The sequence below is a fragment of the Eublepharis macularius genome, chromosome 1, assembly GCF_028583425.1.
Source record: "Eublepharis macularius isolate TG4126 chromosome 1, MPM_Emac_v1.0, whole genome shotgun sequence".
Classification (NCBI taxonomy): Eukaryota; Metazoa; Chordata; class Lepidosauria; order Squamata; family Eublepharidae; genus Eublepharis; species Eublepharis macularius.
Window position 1 is genome coordinate 220,450,875 of NC_072790.1, and position 17,274 is coordinate 220,468,148.

The following is a 17,274-nucleotide window of genomic DNA, read 5'->3' on the forward strand; positions in this document are numbered from 1 at the left end:
CTTTTAAACTTTGCATGAACTTTCAGTGTATTTTTTCTATGTGTAAGGTAATTCAACAGGTGTGCTTTCATCCTTTGACAACTAATTAAAATAGTGGACTCTACCGAGATTGATGTTCCTCTATCAGAGATTCAACCAATGGTGATCGCCCAACTTAACTTTTCTTGACACTTGTTAGAGATTTATAGTTTTCTTCTGCAGTTCTGACTATGACTTAATTTTTTAACTAATTGGAAGGCAGTACTATGAAATTATGAATATTCAGTGAAGTGTCAAACCAATCAATATTTGTTTGTGCTATCATGTGAATAGACCCTAAATATTTGCATATGATTAGGTATATAATTGCAAACACAGAAAGAATAAGCAGGGTACTGATGGAAGAGATCTCTTGGGAGAATCTAGGTGAGAACCTATTTCTACCTATGTATTTCATAGAAACTTTGAGCAATGTTAAACTTAGGATTTATTGAGAAATGTTAGTGAACTTATTTCTTATTGCCTTTCTATGTTCTGTTGTTATAGGATTCATATTAATAGCCATTTATATTTTGATTGCTTGCTTCATTAAAAAACTAGGGTATATTTTCAATAAAGTGAAATAAACTCTAGATTGGTATCTGTGTGTTTGATGGGGAGTTGCAAAGCAATATTGAACCCTATATAAATAAATGTACTGATAAACAGCTGGTTCAAAGAACTTATCTGTTTGACAGGTCTAAAGACTAACTGCTTTCGGCTTCCCCGGAGAGAGATCCATCTTTCTCCAGGCAAGTTGAAACTTGGTTTTAGACACGGGCAACTGTCCCGTTACAATGGGACGCCCCAGAAATTTCTTCCATGAAGAAAAAAGGACTGCCATCTATGCCACTGTTTACGGTATTATCTGTTTATTGTACATACTGTGCTGCTCTTACTGCATTGAGTTCTAATCCTGTAATTACATTCTCTGCATTGTTTAACATATATATCATGTCTGATACTTTTTGTATTGTTTGTGATTTTTGTAATCCAAGTCCTATTGCACTATTTGTCAGACAAGCAGGGGACTTGTGGGAGGCATCACATTTTTCTCTCCCCCATTATTTCCCTTACCTTAAAGCCTCCATAGCCTCTCCCATTTTCCCACCCCCCCCCCCCACTTTCAACTTTTCCCTCCTTCCTTCCCCCACCCCTTGCAGCCTCTATCCAGGAAAGCTATGCAATGGCAGCTGCTGGGCACAGCTGTATGGTAGGGAATATGCAACCTGTACAGTACACAGTAGTATAGTCTACAGTCTTTCTGAACCTGTGTAAAGAAGCCCTCCTGAATAATTCAATTTTGCATAGTTTGCGGAAAGCCAGAAAAGTGGGAGCCTTCCTAACCTCTTCAGGTGTATTGATGGGTATCTCATGCTACTTGACTGCATTGTTTTATATAGTCCAAAACATTGCCCCAACCACCCCCAAATTTAACTAACCCCCAAATTTAACCTGCCACAATAAACAATGCTAATAATTTGAGTCAAGGGGAGGGGGAAGGGGAGAAGGAAGGAGAGAGACCGACAATTCCCTGCCAGATCACCTGGAGGCAATTCCCGCACCAGAGGTGACCAACAGTTGGGACTCTTTGCAGTCCAAGGTCAGAGGCACACGATACAATAGTAGCTTGGTCCAATTAATGTGTGAGAGTCCCAAATAATATGGGCAGGACAATCAAGAAGGGAGAGAAGGAAGAAAATTGGTTAACCACAGCTGACAAAACCAGAATAGAGGAGCCTATGATAGCCTCCCAAAAGGTACATATAAAAGAAACTGATTTGGAAGAGGAATTTAAACGTAAAAGAGAGGGGTGTGCTGCCCCAGGCAAAGAGAGAAGTATAGAGGGAAACAAAGGGGATGACAGCAGGCTTGAAATGGCGATGGAAAGCCAACAGGAAACCAAAGCAGAGACCAGATCCTGTCTTGCTACGCCCGGCGTATCATCAGATTGCGGACACCCCCTTTTTAAAAAAAAACTTCCAGGAGGTTTTGCTGTTTGCTGTAGACCAGCAGTTTGCACCCAGCGAAGGTGAAAATTGGTGGTTTGGCACCAGCTCTTTGACACACAGATTCAGGAATGTACATTTCAACAGCTCAGCAGGTGCTCTGCTTTCCCTCCGGTGGGCATTTTATCAGCAAGGCCACAAGACAGATACTAAGCGGAGGTCAGTGCACTGGTGCAAGAGAGAAGGAAATGAAAACCTTTTCTTTGGCTCAATTCTGAGTGCTTAGTCCTATCCAGAGAGACAGAGAGAGGAAGAAAGTGCAATCATCATACCCACTCTAGGCTCACACAGCCCTTTGCTTTTAAATAAAATGTCAAGCAAGATACGCTTAAGAATAGATGGCTCTTCCTACTACATACACACTTGTCTTGTTTGTTCCCTTCCAGCCCTCATCTTTCCCACCCTCCCTCCCTGCAAAGTGAAGCGTCCTCTTCTCTTCCAATTGATATACAAAAGACCCAAAGGGGGGAGAGCAGTGATGGGTGTTATCCAGCAGAGACTTATAACAAAAGCTCATTATGAGGTGCTCTATCTAAGTTTTAGAGCGGTAGAGAATGGCTCCAAGAGCTGCCCTCTCCTTGTGGTTTTCAGCTTGAAGTAGTTGGATCCAAGAGTCACATTCCACATATTTGCGCCGAAGAGAAACTTCAGCATTTGTCAGTGCAATCACATACCTTTAGAAGACAGCATGCATTAAATCCGTAAGGGCTCAAACTTAATTTTATTTTAAAGCATATCTTAAGTTGTCTCGTTTGCCTTAAAAATCAATCTTGCATGTGATGCAGAGGGGGAAGAGACCTAAGGTGATAGCAACTTCGAGTTCCCTGGGTCAGATCCACCCCACAAGCATTACTGCCTGCTCCCTAGTTTCCAACATGGGGGGGGGGGTTCAAGGAGCAACTTGAGTGACTCCTGATAAAAAAGGAACCTGTCACCATGCTACTTACAGGAAAATCCAACATGTCCTATGGACATGTGAAGCTGCCTTATACCGAGTCAGCCTGTCAGCCTCTCCGTTGTTTAATCTGACTGGCAGTGGCTCTCCAAGGTCTGAGAGAAAAGTCTTCCATACTACTTACTGCTTGATTCTTTTTAGCTGGAGATGCCAGGAAGTGAACCTTAGAACTTCTGCTACTTCTGCAAACAGAGACTCTGCCACTGTGCCATGACCTTACACCTTCCAGAGAGGAGAGAGTGGTGGGATAAGACAACCTTTAATATTACTGTAGCTGCTGTAACATGGTGGCTAAGTGGCTGGGCTGCAAATCAGCACTCTGCTGATTCCACGACTGCCATGAGCTCTGCAGGTGGCCTTGGGTAAGCCACTCCTTTCAGCCCCAATTCTTCAGCTGTATTGTGGGGATGATAACAAGGCTGACTTGTTCACTGCTCTGAGTGGGACACTCATCTGTCTAGAAGAGAAGTCTATAAGCGCAGTTATTATTACTACTTATGATTTCTCATACCTAGTCAGATCAATGGTCTGTCTTGCCTAGTAATGTGTATTTTGATTGGGAGCAGCTCTCCAAGACTGAGGGCCAAGCTACACATGACGAGTGACACTTGAACGGCAAGTGGATTGAGTGGAGGGCAAGTGAACAGGGAGAAATACACTTGCTGTTCAAGTGTCATTCGTCATGTGTAGCTTGGCCCTGAGAGAGCAGACAAACGAAAAGCCCTAAAGGAACAGACCAAAGGACACTGTCATTTGACATTCAGTTTTCAAAAGATGGCCAGCCAGATGTCTCCAAGAAGCCCATAAACTGAGAATGAATGCATTTGTCTACTAATCCATGTCAGATACTCCTGGTAGCCAATCACTCAATCCAGTGAAGTTACTGGAAATTGCCTAAAACCTCCCCCGTTAACGGCTCTGCAGCCTTCCTGGTTATGAGAAACTTTTGCTGAACAGCAGCTTCTCCCTCCCAGGTTAACTGCCTCCAACATCATACACTGCTCTGCTGAGGCCTTCAAACCCACTCCTTTAAAACGCTGGCTACCTGGAGGTTTGGGAGACAGCCAGCAACCTCTGTGCCACAAGGGAAATTCCCCCAAAGAGCAGTAAACTAGCAGATAAAGAGCAGGAGAAAGAAATTAACCAGCACACCTACGCCTCTTGTCCCTGTGGGAGCCATAAAATGTGCTAATGCATTGGAGCAGGGGCTACATTATGTATAGAGACTCCTGCCAATTGCTGTAAGGAAGGGCTTTTAACAGATGATCTGAAAGGGAGTTTAGGAGAGGTCCCTAAACTCTTTCCCTCTAAGGAGCGAAGGGAACTCTGCCATGTCCTTGCAAAACAACCTTGCTATGGATCAGAGCCAGCTCTGTTCTCTGCTGGTTTTCTTTGAATCTTTACTCGTGGCTTCTTTCTCGACTCCATGGCTACAAAACCCAATGCTGAAGCTTACGAACAAGGGCGCTGGAATGGGAATGAGCTTATGAACAGGAGTGCCAGACTGAGAAAGCAGAGAAAAGAAAAAGGCCATCTCTAAGTATCATCCGCTACTGTGAGCCACCAACGTCTGCCCACCAGGCTATGCTAGACAATCTTGACTCCCCGTTCCTGAGCTCCTGTTAAGTGAAGGGTAAGGGCTACGCAGAGGCAGAGAAGAGTGCACTCTCGCAAAGGGAACATGGCAGCAGTCCTGTTCTTAATCAGTCCAGTGAATTAGCCTGAGCTGTTTGATAGGGGCAGGAATCACATTACCTTTTCTACTTTATTATTAAGAGCCTTCCATGCTGTTCTAACTGATCTCCTCGTAGTTCCTTCCTTTTTACCAGGTTTGGGTGGGATTGTTCCAATGAATCCTCTTCTTGACATCCCTCAAGTCCCAGGTTCAGGCTCCACTGTGAATTTAAGACCCAGCAACCTTCAATAGGCCGTAAGCAAAGAGCCTTCCTAAAATAGGAAATATCTCCTAGGCAGCTTTTAGACATTATAATAACCCATAGTTTGTGCAACAAGCTCTGGTTAACCTACCCAATATAAGGTAACACATATTCGTTTGTCCACTTTTTCTCTGTCTTGCAGTAGGGAAACATTTTCCCTGCATTCCCCTCTCACCACAACACTATTCAATAAACTATGGCTTATTATTTCAGATGTCACAACAAACCATAATTAGTATGAACTGAGGTTAAGAAAGCAGCCACAAAACTCAATCTGAAACACAGTTTTGGTGCAATGACACATGCACGTTCACCGGACTATCCACAGCCAGACGCCACCACTAACCAAGGTTTAAGCAAACCACCATTAATAAAACTACAATTTATCACTGAGTCTGAAAGTTGCCCAGTTGTCAACATTGAAACTGCTACCTACTGAATGTGGAAGTCTGAAAAAGCTTGTTGACACTCTTCTTTGAGTAATTCCTGCTAATGGAAATAAGATAGCTGGGGATCAAAGAAATGGCATTTCCATCTGCGAAGCTACAGTCGTTGAAGACTCTTCCCCAAAAGGTCCACCTGACATCTGTTACATTTGAATTTAGGTGCCAACCTTGTTACTTCATTAGGCTGCTGGTTTGAGCTTTTGTGTTTTGTTTAATCGTCTCCTAGATGTGTACTGATATACTATGTTTTATCTGTCACTATTATTTTGCTACCACTGTGATCTATCTGCTTTGGTTTATTGTTTTTTTTCTTGCTGTTTATATTAGCTACATTAGGAATTTTGGTTTTAGCAATCTTAGTGTAAATTTTACTTGCATATGAGCCACTCTGATCAATTAATTTGAAAATGCAGGATGTTGTTTATTTACTTCATTTTAACTCCCCTTTTCTCCCTAATGGGGAACCCAAAGTGGCTTACAACATGTTCTCCATTTTATCTTTACAACTTGTGAAGTAGGTTAGACTGAGAGTGTGTGAATGGCCCTAGGTCACCCAGCAAGCTTTCATGGAAGAGCAGGGATTCGAACCTGGGTCTCCCAGATTCCAGTCCAACACTACCCACTACACCACACCAAGAGTTTAAATAAATAATTCCAAGATAAGATGTGTTCAATACTTTATTATTGATTTTCTGCTGTTCATCATAGTACCTGTGTGTACAACCGTACAAGAGGAGAAATCGTAACTGAGTGTCAGATCACACATCTCACATCCCCTAGTATCTCCAGTTAAAGAACAGCAGATGTTACAAAAGACCTTCTTACCTGTGGCCCAGGAGAGTTGCCGGCAGTCAAGGTACACAGCGCTTGGCTAGATGGAACACTGATTGCCTTCAGAATAAGGCAGCTGAAATCTAAATGAATAAGGCCGCAGCTGGGAAGAGTGTAGAGAGAACAGCTGCTGTTCCAGAGGCAAACTTATACTCAGAGGCTCAGAAATCCAGATGCATAGCAGCCACTGAGTCCTCAAAAAAACCCTGGACTTGTCAACTGGCACCTGGCTTGCTACAAAGCTTCTCTTCCTATTTAGTGCCTAGAAAGTCTCGCAGGCTTTTTTTAATTTTCCAGAAGTAATATCCCTTCCCATATGCATTAAAAGCCCTAGAAAAGGATTAAAGCATGGAAATCCCACCCTGGTGCACCCATACCACTTCGTGCCTCATCTCTGCCCCCACTTTTCCTCCTGCTTATGTCCCAGGACTGATTCTTCAAGGCTCTCTGGTGATGGAGAATGCCCTCAAGTCATGGTTGACTTATGGCAACCTCTGGTGGGGTTTTCATGGCAAGAGACTAACAGAGGTGGTTTGCCATTAACTACCTCTGCAACCCTGGTCTTCATAGGAGGTCTCCCATCCAGTTACTAACCAAGGACAACCCTGCTTAGCTTCTGAGATCTGACAAGATCAGGCTCACCTGGACTATCCAGGTCAGGTTTCAAGGCTCTCTACACAACCAAAAACCCATCCAAGATGCCCGTTTCCATTCCTGACTGTCAGGGTTATACACATTAACAGCTGGGTTAGCCATGGATCTGCCCATCTAGTGTGAAGGCCAGAGACCGCATTCATTTCTGGGAACTGTGATCAGTCAGAGCCCATCCTGTACACCACTCCAGCATGTAACTGTAGTCACATCTAGTGATTTACTCTTTCCATGTTTACTGCATAGTCCACATGTAAAGATGGCGCCACTTTAAGGGTAAGGCAAAAGCAACGTCTGACAGCCTTGCGACTTACCTGGGTTTGTTTGGGTGCCTCTTTGTTTTTAACGCCAGTCGATTTGTCTGCATGCAATCAACAGAGCTCTGGCTCAGGCTGACAAAATGATAGGACCGGGTTTCCACTCTGTGCTTTAGCTGCATGTCTTTTGACCTTCCCCATATAACAGCGCCATTACAAAAAACCACTTACTTCAGGGCAGATCAGCTGCTGGAGCCCAGCCAGTTGACAATGTCAGCTCCGAAGTGTGAAGGAGCATTTATCAGGATGTAACACCTCCCAGAGCTACAAGCTAAGCGCTTAAATATAAAATCCCAGTCAGCATAGAGAACTGAAAGCAGGACGGCTGGGCACTGCTCACCTCCACAGCCAAAGGCATGTTTTCTGTCTTTCTACCTGAAAAGGATTTGTTATTCTGTCCACTCTCCTTCCGTCTTTTCCACACCCTCCTTCGAGCAGACCAGAAGCCTGGTCTCAAAGCAGCAAAATCTTTTGAGCTCGGAAGCCTGGACCTCTTGGGAATGGAGCTTGAGGCCTCCTACTGAAGGAACAGATTATGCTGCTGCGACGGAAGAAGTGTGAGACGCAAGGATTTTGATTACCAAATGGCTCAAAGAAAACGTGATTGGAAAGGAAGTTTTTGTAGTTCTTTTGCCAGTGGGATGAGAGGGCTCATCGGACCCCAAGATGGAGTGCAAACAAAATTTGGCAATCTGCTGTGGCCAAGATTTCTGGGTGCACCTTAGTTAATCAAGTGAACACAATCTGAAGGCCTGGTTCACTTGTGCAACTACATCACTCAGTTCTATGCTCGCTGGCTGGCAGCTGAACATGTGAACGTGTTTCATTGGAACACGACAACAATGAAAAAGCACCGCACACACAAAAATCACTGCTGACATTCACAGATCATCATTTAGTGCTGCCTTCCTCAAGGAACAAATTATGACTACAGGAACCGCTGAACATATAAAGCTGCCTTATATACAGTCAGACCACTGTCCCATATAGCCCAGTGTTCTGGCTGGCAGCAGGTCCTCAGGGTCACAGGTGGAAGAAGTCTTTCCTAAACCTATTACCTGGAGATTCTGGACCTGAACCTGGACTCTTCTGCATGCAAATCATGTGCTTTAGGCAGTCCCTCTAAGCAAGAATATGTCTAGAGTAGACCAAAAGGTTCAATTGCACCCTCTTATGAACAACAGCAAGCCAGATACTTCCAAGAAACCCCAAGCAAGATATGAAATGCACACTGTCACTCTCTGTCCCTAGGTCTGATTAACTATTGTGCTAAGCATTCTGCAGTGCAAAACTCTGGCCAAAGTGCAAATTTTCCTATGGTATAAGTTTCCAGGGATACTTCCTTTGTGTAGAAAAAAATGTGCCCCAAAATTGCTGCCTGTACTGGACTTTTTAAAAAGCTCTGGCAAGTCAAACCATTATGAGAGGGTTTGCTGATTACAGCCAAGATCTATCCAGCTGCTCAGGGTGATCACAGGACAAGAACAGTGTGTGTGATCTGTGTCATAAACGTTCCTCAGGAAAAGGTACCTGCCTTCTCCAGGGATGCTGCTGGCACAACTGTCAAGACAAAAGGCTGGAGGAAATGTGGGATGCTTTGATACAAAAAGGGTGGGAACACCTTTGGGCCAGCTGTACGACAACGGAGCTGAGCCAGTTCCTCCTCTCTTGCAGGTGTGTAAATCTAGGTGTAGCCAGACACCTGAGGCTCTGGCAGGCCAAGACAGAAAAGGCTCTTGGCCCTGAGTGAGCCAGCCCGCTGAATCCTGGACTAGACCCAGGACTGGCTCAGGATTTGAGAGTTTTGCTATATATTCGTTTTGTTTGTCTAAATTATATTTTCCTGTTTTCAGCCCCTGGTGGGAAGAAAAGCAAAACACAAATACTTCTCGATGTAATTAATTTCCACATTGAATGTACATGACTGTGTATGGGGTTATCCCTTCCCTTCCACACGTCTGCTGCTCAGGTTTTGGCTGCTGGTCCCAGCTGCCATATTCCTTTAGGTTACAGTATATACTTCGTCTTATGCACTGCACTTATGCAATCTACAAAGAGCATGGCAGCTAGTATTGGGGCGATGGCAGCCACTCTAAGAAGAGGATAAAAGAAAGAACAAAGTGGGGAAAGGACAGAAACAGATGATGAGCAATCTGGATGGACTGGCTCAGCTGAGCCCTGCAACTTAAACATGCCGTAATCTGGTCAGGCCCTGAAACCCGGATATGTCCATGCTGTACCTCTTTACATTCTGCTGTTAAGTCTCAGGCCCAGCTGATCATCACGGATGAACATTCTCTCAGTATTCAACAACTCCCCAGCGGGGAGTGACAGCCTCCAGGGGTTCGTCTCCTGTTTAACATACAAACAAAACAGACAGATTAGATACACACTGGAGGATTCCTGCAAGGAAAGTGGTGTGTCGGCATGCTGGCTAGGAGGAAACCCTGACCTTGATTCTAACAAAGAAGGAAAAACAGGAGTAACAGGCTGGGGACAGACAAACCTTACTTCATGAGGGAACTCATCCAACTGCACGGGGGCTGAATAAATTGGGCAGGTAGGGGGTATCACTGGGAAAACATCCCTTAAGTTCTCCCTATTTTATACTCAATTTGGTCATGTCCCAGTAAAGTTTCCAAAGGCCCCTGAGGGCATTTGGCATGCCTCTAAGAGCTATACAACTTGCAGAACTATGTTCAATTACAGGCGAATTAAAACGGCACCGTTGAATGCTTCCCAGTTAAAACAAAACAACCACTATGTGCGGCAAAAGTGGGCCCGTGATTACATCCATCATCATAAACTTCACACGAACAAAAACAGACTCTCTGAGCTATATTTGCGGAGACTGCGCTAGGAGGTTGGAACCACAAATCAAATCAGTAGAGAACCCTTGAGAAGAGATCCCTTCTCAAGCAACCCATAATAAACTAGCAGGGCCTGTTCCTCCTACCATCACAGCTAACAAAAGAACTCCAGGTGCAGATGCCAATACAACCTCCTGCATGGTTATCAAGAGCTATAAATGCAAGAATCTTAAGTACTCTCCACCGATTTATGCTCTCCTGTGTGTTTAAGAAAACACATCAAATGCTCTGGGTTAAAAAACACTAATCCAAATGTTGCTGATTATGCCTGTTTTGCCATGGATTATTTTTCCCGATATTATCGCCACTACACTTGCAGAGACCATGCAACACCAAGATTGCAGCCTGCTTTGAACAGGCATGGCATACTTAGCTGGGATCAAACTGGCATTGCTGCCCCTTCTGGGCAGACAATTAGGCTGGATGATTGCTGGCATCTCTCCATGTTAATCCCCGAAATCCCACTGTGATCCACTTCAAGTTTAGAGAAGTACAATCTGCTGACTCTGTTGAGAGGGTCAGTCAGAACAAACTATCCAGAAGAGGCTTCTTGCTGCAATATCTGCAGCACAAGCTGTGCTCTCTCATCCCTAAAACAGGAAACATTAGGGGGAAAGGGGATGAAAGCACTGGAGGAAGGTGACGGTGGGGAATGCTGGTGCAAACACAGAGGGCAGCTCGTAAATCCCTGCCCACCTCCAAGCAACCCCCCCCCCATATTCCATCTACGCACAACATGAAACCACAATGACAACCAACAACACTCCATAAATCAGTCAAGTAATTCCAGAGGGGTACTTGAGTTAATATGTGGCAGCCACAACGAAAAGGAATCTACTTGGCACCTTAAATTTAAAGGCTCGCACCATGTTATTCTAGTTAAAGTTTTCATGAACAAAGAACCCACTCCTTTAGATGCACCATAAGATTCCTCACTAGGCAGATCTTTTATGCAGTAGATTAAAAAAAACAAACAGCAAGGTTAGGGACCATGAAATGTAAGCAATACATGGTGAAATGTAACTATGTAAAATTCAAACCTAATCAAGAAAAAGGCAGAGACCATATGTTTTGCTAAGCAGGTAAGTGCCTCTAGACTCCTGTTCATAATCTGTCTAGTTAATCCACTCCCTATTATTTATTAAAAACATTTGTACACTAAAAAAGGGCTTAAAGTAGCTCATTTACTCATAGAAGTGTTCCACAAAACAAGCATCTTGTTTATCTTCTTCTATCATATGCATTAGCATATGATAGAAGAAGGGGTCCCTATCAGCACCTACATATTTCTCCAGCTCCACAGGACTGTAACGAGCTTTTGCCCGTGTCTGAAACTAAGCTTCTACTAGCCAAAAGAAAGATGTATCTTTTCTCTTGGAAAGCTTTCAGCAATTAGTTCTCAGACCTGTCAAACAGATAAGTTCTTTGAACCACCTGTTTATCAGTACATTTATTTATATAGGGTTCAATATTGCTGTGCAACTCTATCAAACACACAGACACCTGTCTAGAGTTTATTTCACTTTATTGAAAATACATCCTAGTTTTTTAATGAAGCAAGTAATCAAAATATAAATGGTTATTAATATAAATCCTATAAAAACAGAACACAGAAAGGCAATAAGAAATAAGTTTGCTAACATTTCTTAATAAATTCCAAGTTTAACATAATCAAAGTGTCTATGAAATGCATAGGTAAAAATAAGTTCTCACCTAAATTCTCTCAAGAGATTTCTTCCATCAGAGCTCTGCCATTCTATCTGAGTTTGCAATTTTATAAGTCATCGTATGCAAATATTTAAGGTCTATTCACATGATAGCACAAACAAACGATAATTGGTCTGATGCTTCACTGAATATTCATAGTTTCTATTGTACAACCTTCCAATTAGTAAAAAATTAAGTTATACTCAAACTTACAAAACAAAACTATAAATCTCTGAGAACTGTCAGAAAAAGTTGAGAGATCACCATTGGTTCAATCTCTGATAGAGGAACATTAATCTCGATAGAGTCCACTATTTTAATTAACTGTCAAAAGATTAAAGCACACTGTTAGAATTACCTAACACAGAAAAAAACACACAGACAGTTCATGCAAAGTCTGAAAATTCATCTAGAATACTAGTGCTTGGCCTAGTATTGCTCAGTATTGATTATTGTCATGTACTTTTATCTATATTGGTGCAACAAGGCTGTCTCAGGAAAACTGTGTGGAAGGTGCCATTTAGTCACACTTCAGCTTTGTAACAGTCTTGTTCAACATTACTTCACTGAGGCTAGGTTCCCCCACCCCCTCCCCTCTCTTTATAAGACTGGTAACTGCTAGCAGCAGGGCCTTCTTAGTAACAGCAACATGTTTATGAATTGCTCTCCCCCTCAAGGACTGCACAGTCACCTCTCTTATATTCTTTCAAAAGCTGACTTAAGCCCGTTCTGTTTTGGCAGGGTTCGGGGGGAACCCCTGGCTGTTCTTATTTAAGTGTTATAAGTTGGGCACTCGTTAAGTAATCATGGGGGTGATGGACAACATCAGAAAAATCAGATAATGTCCCCCTGGCTCACATCTCCCTCCCATATATAATCAGTACTTTGCATCTTCAGCAATCTCACTCACGGCTCACTTTTCCTTTTTAAATTCCCCATGAGCTGGTGTTCGCATGTCCATAGCCTTCTGTCATATCAGGTCTTTTTTGTACGGTGAAAGTGAAGTCTTTTTAAACACACACACAGAGAAACAAACACATGCTCTCTCCCTCTCTCTCCAAGTATGTAGAAACCCCTAACTTGTCTGTAAAGGGACTCTGTTTCACTGCCCCACTAGTAGCCACTCAGTCCTCAAGCTTGCTATTAGAAGAAGTGATACATGTGAAGTATTTTTTACACAAAGTACTTTGGAATGGTCTTAGATAAAATGGTTTTTACTCTACAGAAAGACAGGATGAGAATGATTAATCGTACAGCAGCATCCATATGGAATTTGGAATCGCATCAGGTATTCCTACAACCTCATGTCTGCCACAACGTATCTTCTCACAAGCTATCCCAACCCCTATGATCACATTCACAACCTGTTTTGTCCAAAGTGCTACACGAGTAATAGGTACAGACTAATGCATTCCACATCCACAGGAGTTTTGCACCAGCAAAAACCTTCCATTGTTGTATAGTAAAATAAATGCAGACATTTGTAATGGAAAGTGCTTATTAAAAAGGTCATCACTAATAGCCAAATTAAAGGGTGAGGGCCCCGCAGAGAAAACTCATGTAATCATTTTAACATAAGAAGTATCCCAGATGATTTTAACTGGTGCTTCATCAATCTTCTTTGAAGCAATGACACTTAAGTTCAGATACATTCTAACTGGGTTGATGTGAGGATAAAGTAGAGGAGAACTCGGTAAGTGGCTTTGGGTTCCCATTGGAAAGAAAGGTGGTGTATAAATGAAGCAAATGAATAAAAAGAAAATATGCACTCAAGAAAACACCATGACTTTAATCCAGCTCTTCTTTTTATTTTTCTCTTGGAAACTTGCCACATCGCATAGCTTGCAATCTGAGCAAAATGAAGTGCAAAAAGCACTACCCTGTCTTCCTCGTTTTTATGCTACCTCCCCCTGCCCCTGGTGAGGCAATCAATGTGGCATCCATGGTTCTCCCCTCTTTCATTTTGCCTCCCTAACAATTCCATCAGCTAAGATGGAGTGACAGAAAATGATTAGCCCAAGATTGTCCAGTGAGCTTCACTGCTAAGTGGGGATTCAAACCCAGGTCTCGCAGATTCTAATCTGATGATTTAACCACTAACAAAACTGACTCTTCTTTCTGGAAGGAACATGCCCACACACTTTTTAAGTGCAGAGATTTCTAAAACATCATCAATGAAAGACAGTCATCACAACAAGGAAAAGAGGGGAGAACATGACACAGATTTATGTATAGTCCGCCTTTCTCACTGAGACCCAAGGCGCATTACACAGTGCAAGTGAACACAACAGAATCAACAGCTAGGACATTCACTGAGGAAAATACAATATGATCAACAGTTAGGACATTCAATGAACAGATATCAGCGAATAAATATTTACTTGTGGTCCCCGTCCCTAAGGAAGCCCGCCTCGCTTCAACCAGGGCCAGGGCCTTTTCAGTCCTGGCCCCAGCCTGGTGGAACGCTCTGTCAATGGAAACCCGGGCCCAGCAGGACATATTATCGTTCCGCCGGGCCTGTAAGACAGAGCTGTTCCGCCAGGCGTTTGGTGATTGAAGGGGGCGGTGCCATGTCGGCCTCCCACCTTTGGGGTGGGGAAGGTTCTCCCCACCACTGCACCTTGTTAATTTGTTTTATTATTTGTATATTGATTTTAGTTTTTGTTTTTATCGATTTTAACTGTTCACCGCCCAGAGCCCCTGGGGATGGGCGGTATATAAATTGAATAAATAAATAAAATAAATAAATATAATATAGTAGCAGAACATTTGAAAACAAGCATAAAACCGAACACAGAGATTAAACCTTTCTAAAACCAAGTGTAACTAATTAACATGACATCTTTAGCAATGTGGAAACTACCCAGCAGGCGCATATAACAATAACAATAACAATGACAACACCAACAACAACAATAATAACATTCTATTTATATACTGCCCTTCAGGACAACTTAATGCCCACTCAGAGCGGTTTACAAAGTATGTCATTTTTATCCCCACAACAAAATACCCTGTGAGGTGGGTGGGACTGAGAGAGCTCTGGAAGAGCTGTGACTGACCCAAGGTTACCCAGCTGGCTTCAAGTGGAGGAGTGGGGAATCAAACCCGGCTCTCCAGATTAGACTCCCGCGCTCTTAACCACTAACTGTCACAGCCCTATAATCTGAGTAGAAAACGTTCCTCAATAATGCCATTTTTGGTGGCAGTCCTATGTTAGGCACCAGATATAGTCTAGCTCTCACCAGTCGCCACCTGTTAGCAGAGTAGTGAGGGGCCCATAAGCTGATGCTTAATATAGAAGCTAATTAAGAGTGCTACCAAGTCCCTGGTTCAAATTGTGTCTCGGCTATGAACTCACTAGGGGGTCTTTGGGTTCTGCAAGCGCAGATATACACTCTCAATCACAGCTTACTGATCTGTTATTTGGGACGATAAACAAAATAGCAAAGCAAAATAATAGGGCAACATCACCGGAACCAGCGCAAGATATAGTGCAAAACTCCAAATGGAACGCATCAGCATTGTCTCACACCAATATGGACAGTAATACTGGCCTACCTTAAAGCAATATTGTTGTAAGATTTATCAAGTCAAATGCTTTTGAGCCATCAGAATTACGTCCAAATAAATGCTAAAATTATTTTTTTGCTATATAGTCTGCCTTCAGATAATTACTTTTTTCTGTTTCACTTTTAATTTTTTAAAAAAAAAGATTTCCAGGTCACACACTTTTTAAAAGAACTCAGCAGAACTGCCAGATTGACAATCTGCCCCCACAAACAGCAACTGCGTCTCAAAAAGCCCAGAGAACCCCTGGCAATCACCATCTGTTAGGGGCAGACTGAGCTCCACAGCTCCAGAACTGCTCTTTTGATGTGTTATTGTTTGGGGATCTACAGGTCCCAATGGTCTTTAACAACTACAGGAATCACATGGGAAGATGTGTTTTTTATACATTATGCACACAGAATAACAACAGGCATTTTGGAATAAAAAGTGTAAATGCACGGGGGAGCCTGAGAGGGGGAAACCAGGAACAGAAAAGCTTTCTTCTCCTGAAATAATGTAAAAAAATACTTATGCAGATTCAGAAAAGAGACACTCGAGATACAAATTCAAAGGGAAGAATCATCAAGAGCTTCTTTGTGTATTACCATAAAGGGGGTAAATTATGCTTACACCTGGACATACCCCAAATCTAGCTGAATTGTGGGGCAGCAGAGAACGAGAGATAACGTGGGTCCCTGGCTACAGCCCTTTGATCATACTGCACTCCTGGTCCCTATCTATTTCTTCCGGTCCACCAGGGAGAACACACAGACAGCCAACAAGATGGAGGAAGGAAAGACCCTTTGGAGGACGGCTCAGCAGCCATTCATCCACCTGTTGCTTTCCTTGTAAAGAAGGCAGCTGGGCTGGGCTGCGGGGGGGGGGGCATGGGGAACCAGACTAGAGAGAGAAGAGAGATACTTCCTGGATCTTCCATGCCCTGTTTGACCAAATCTTCACATGCTGATCCAACACCGGAAGGCCAGCCACCCTCCCTAAAAAATCCTCAGGGAAAGCACACCTGTTCTGGCAAATGAGAGTAGGTACTGAAGAGATTTTCAAAAAAGAACGAGTGTGGGTGGGAAGAAGGAAGAGAGAGTGTGTTATTGTGGTCTTAGCAGTTACTGGTAGTATTTAACGACCATAACTGCAGAACTGCCATGGGCAAGAGAAACAGAGGAGATGGCTGGGGGTGTTTCTCTTAACTAAAACTGATTCCACACCAATGATGTGCAGAAGATAAACAGAGCAGAGGACTAACTACTGATCAACATTAATAAGCAGCTATTGCTACCAGGTTTATAGATACTCTTTGCCGGGCAGTTTCACTTCACCGTCCCATTTGCACTCTTTCCTTCAGATCATGAATCACTGGATTCGCTCCTGAAGGGCCCTAATGGGAAATACAGTTGTAGTTATAGTTCCTCATTTTTAAGTATCACTTGTAGTCTTTATTTAAACAACTGCAATCTTTACTTTCTTCTACTTCACTGAAGCTGCATTTTGGGAGGCTATATCCCAAAATGAGCCCGTTTGGTGTAGTGGTTAAGAGCGGTGGGACTCCAATATGGAGAACTGGGTTTGATTCCCCGCTCCTGCACTTGCAGCCAGCTGGGTGATCATGGGTCAGTCACAGCTTCTTGGTGCTCTCAGCCCCACCCACCTCACAGAGTGAATAACCCACCTCACAGAGATAATAACACATTTTGTAAACTGCTCTCAGTGGGCGTTAAGTTATCCTGAAGGGTGGTATATAAATCAAATGTTATTATTGTTATTATTATCAACATCATCATCTTGGGAGACTGACTGCACCCTTCCATGATGAGGAAACACAGGTTTTTATCCCCAAGAGAAAAAACAAATTGGGGATCAAAAACACATACAGAAATGACACCTGAATCAGATGTGATCAATATTATTAAGGGTTCAGTGTATCACACTAAATAAATCAAAGTATTAAAAAAAAGATTAAGAGTCT

The 17,274-nt window shown here is 43.0% G+C and overlaps 1 protein-coding gene across 4 annotated transcripts in view; it reads right to left on the reverse strand.

Moving 5' to 3' along the window:
* Positions 1-17,274, reverse strand: part of EXTL3 (exostosin like glycosyltransferase 3) — a 196,010-nt gene that overhangs the window by 67,306 nt on the left and 111,430 nt on the right. For all 4 annotated transcript variants that reach the window (XM_054988380.1, XM_054988398.1, XM_054988389.1 and 1 more), the window contains one exon: positions 9,405-9,516. The gene's annotated coding sequence lies outside the window, so the exon portion shown is untranslated. The remainder of the gene's footprint in view (positions 1-9,404; positions 9,517-17,274) is intronic.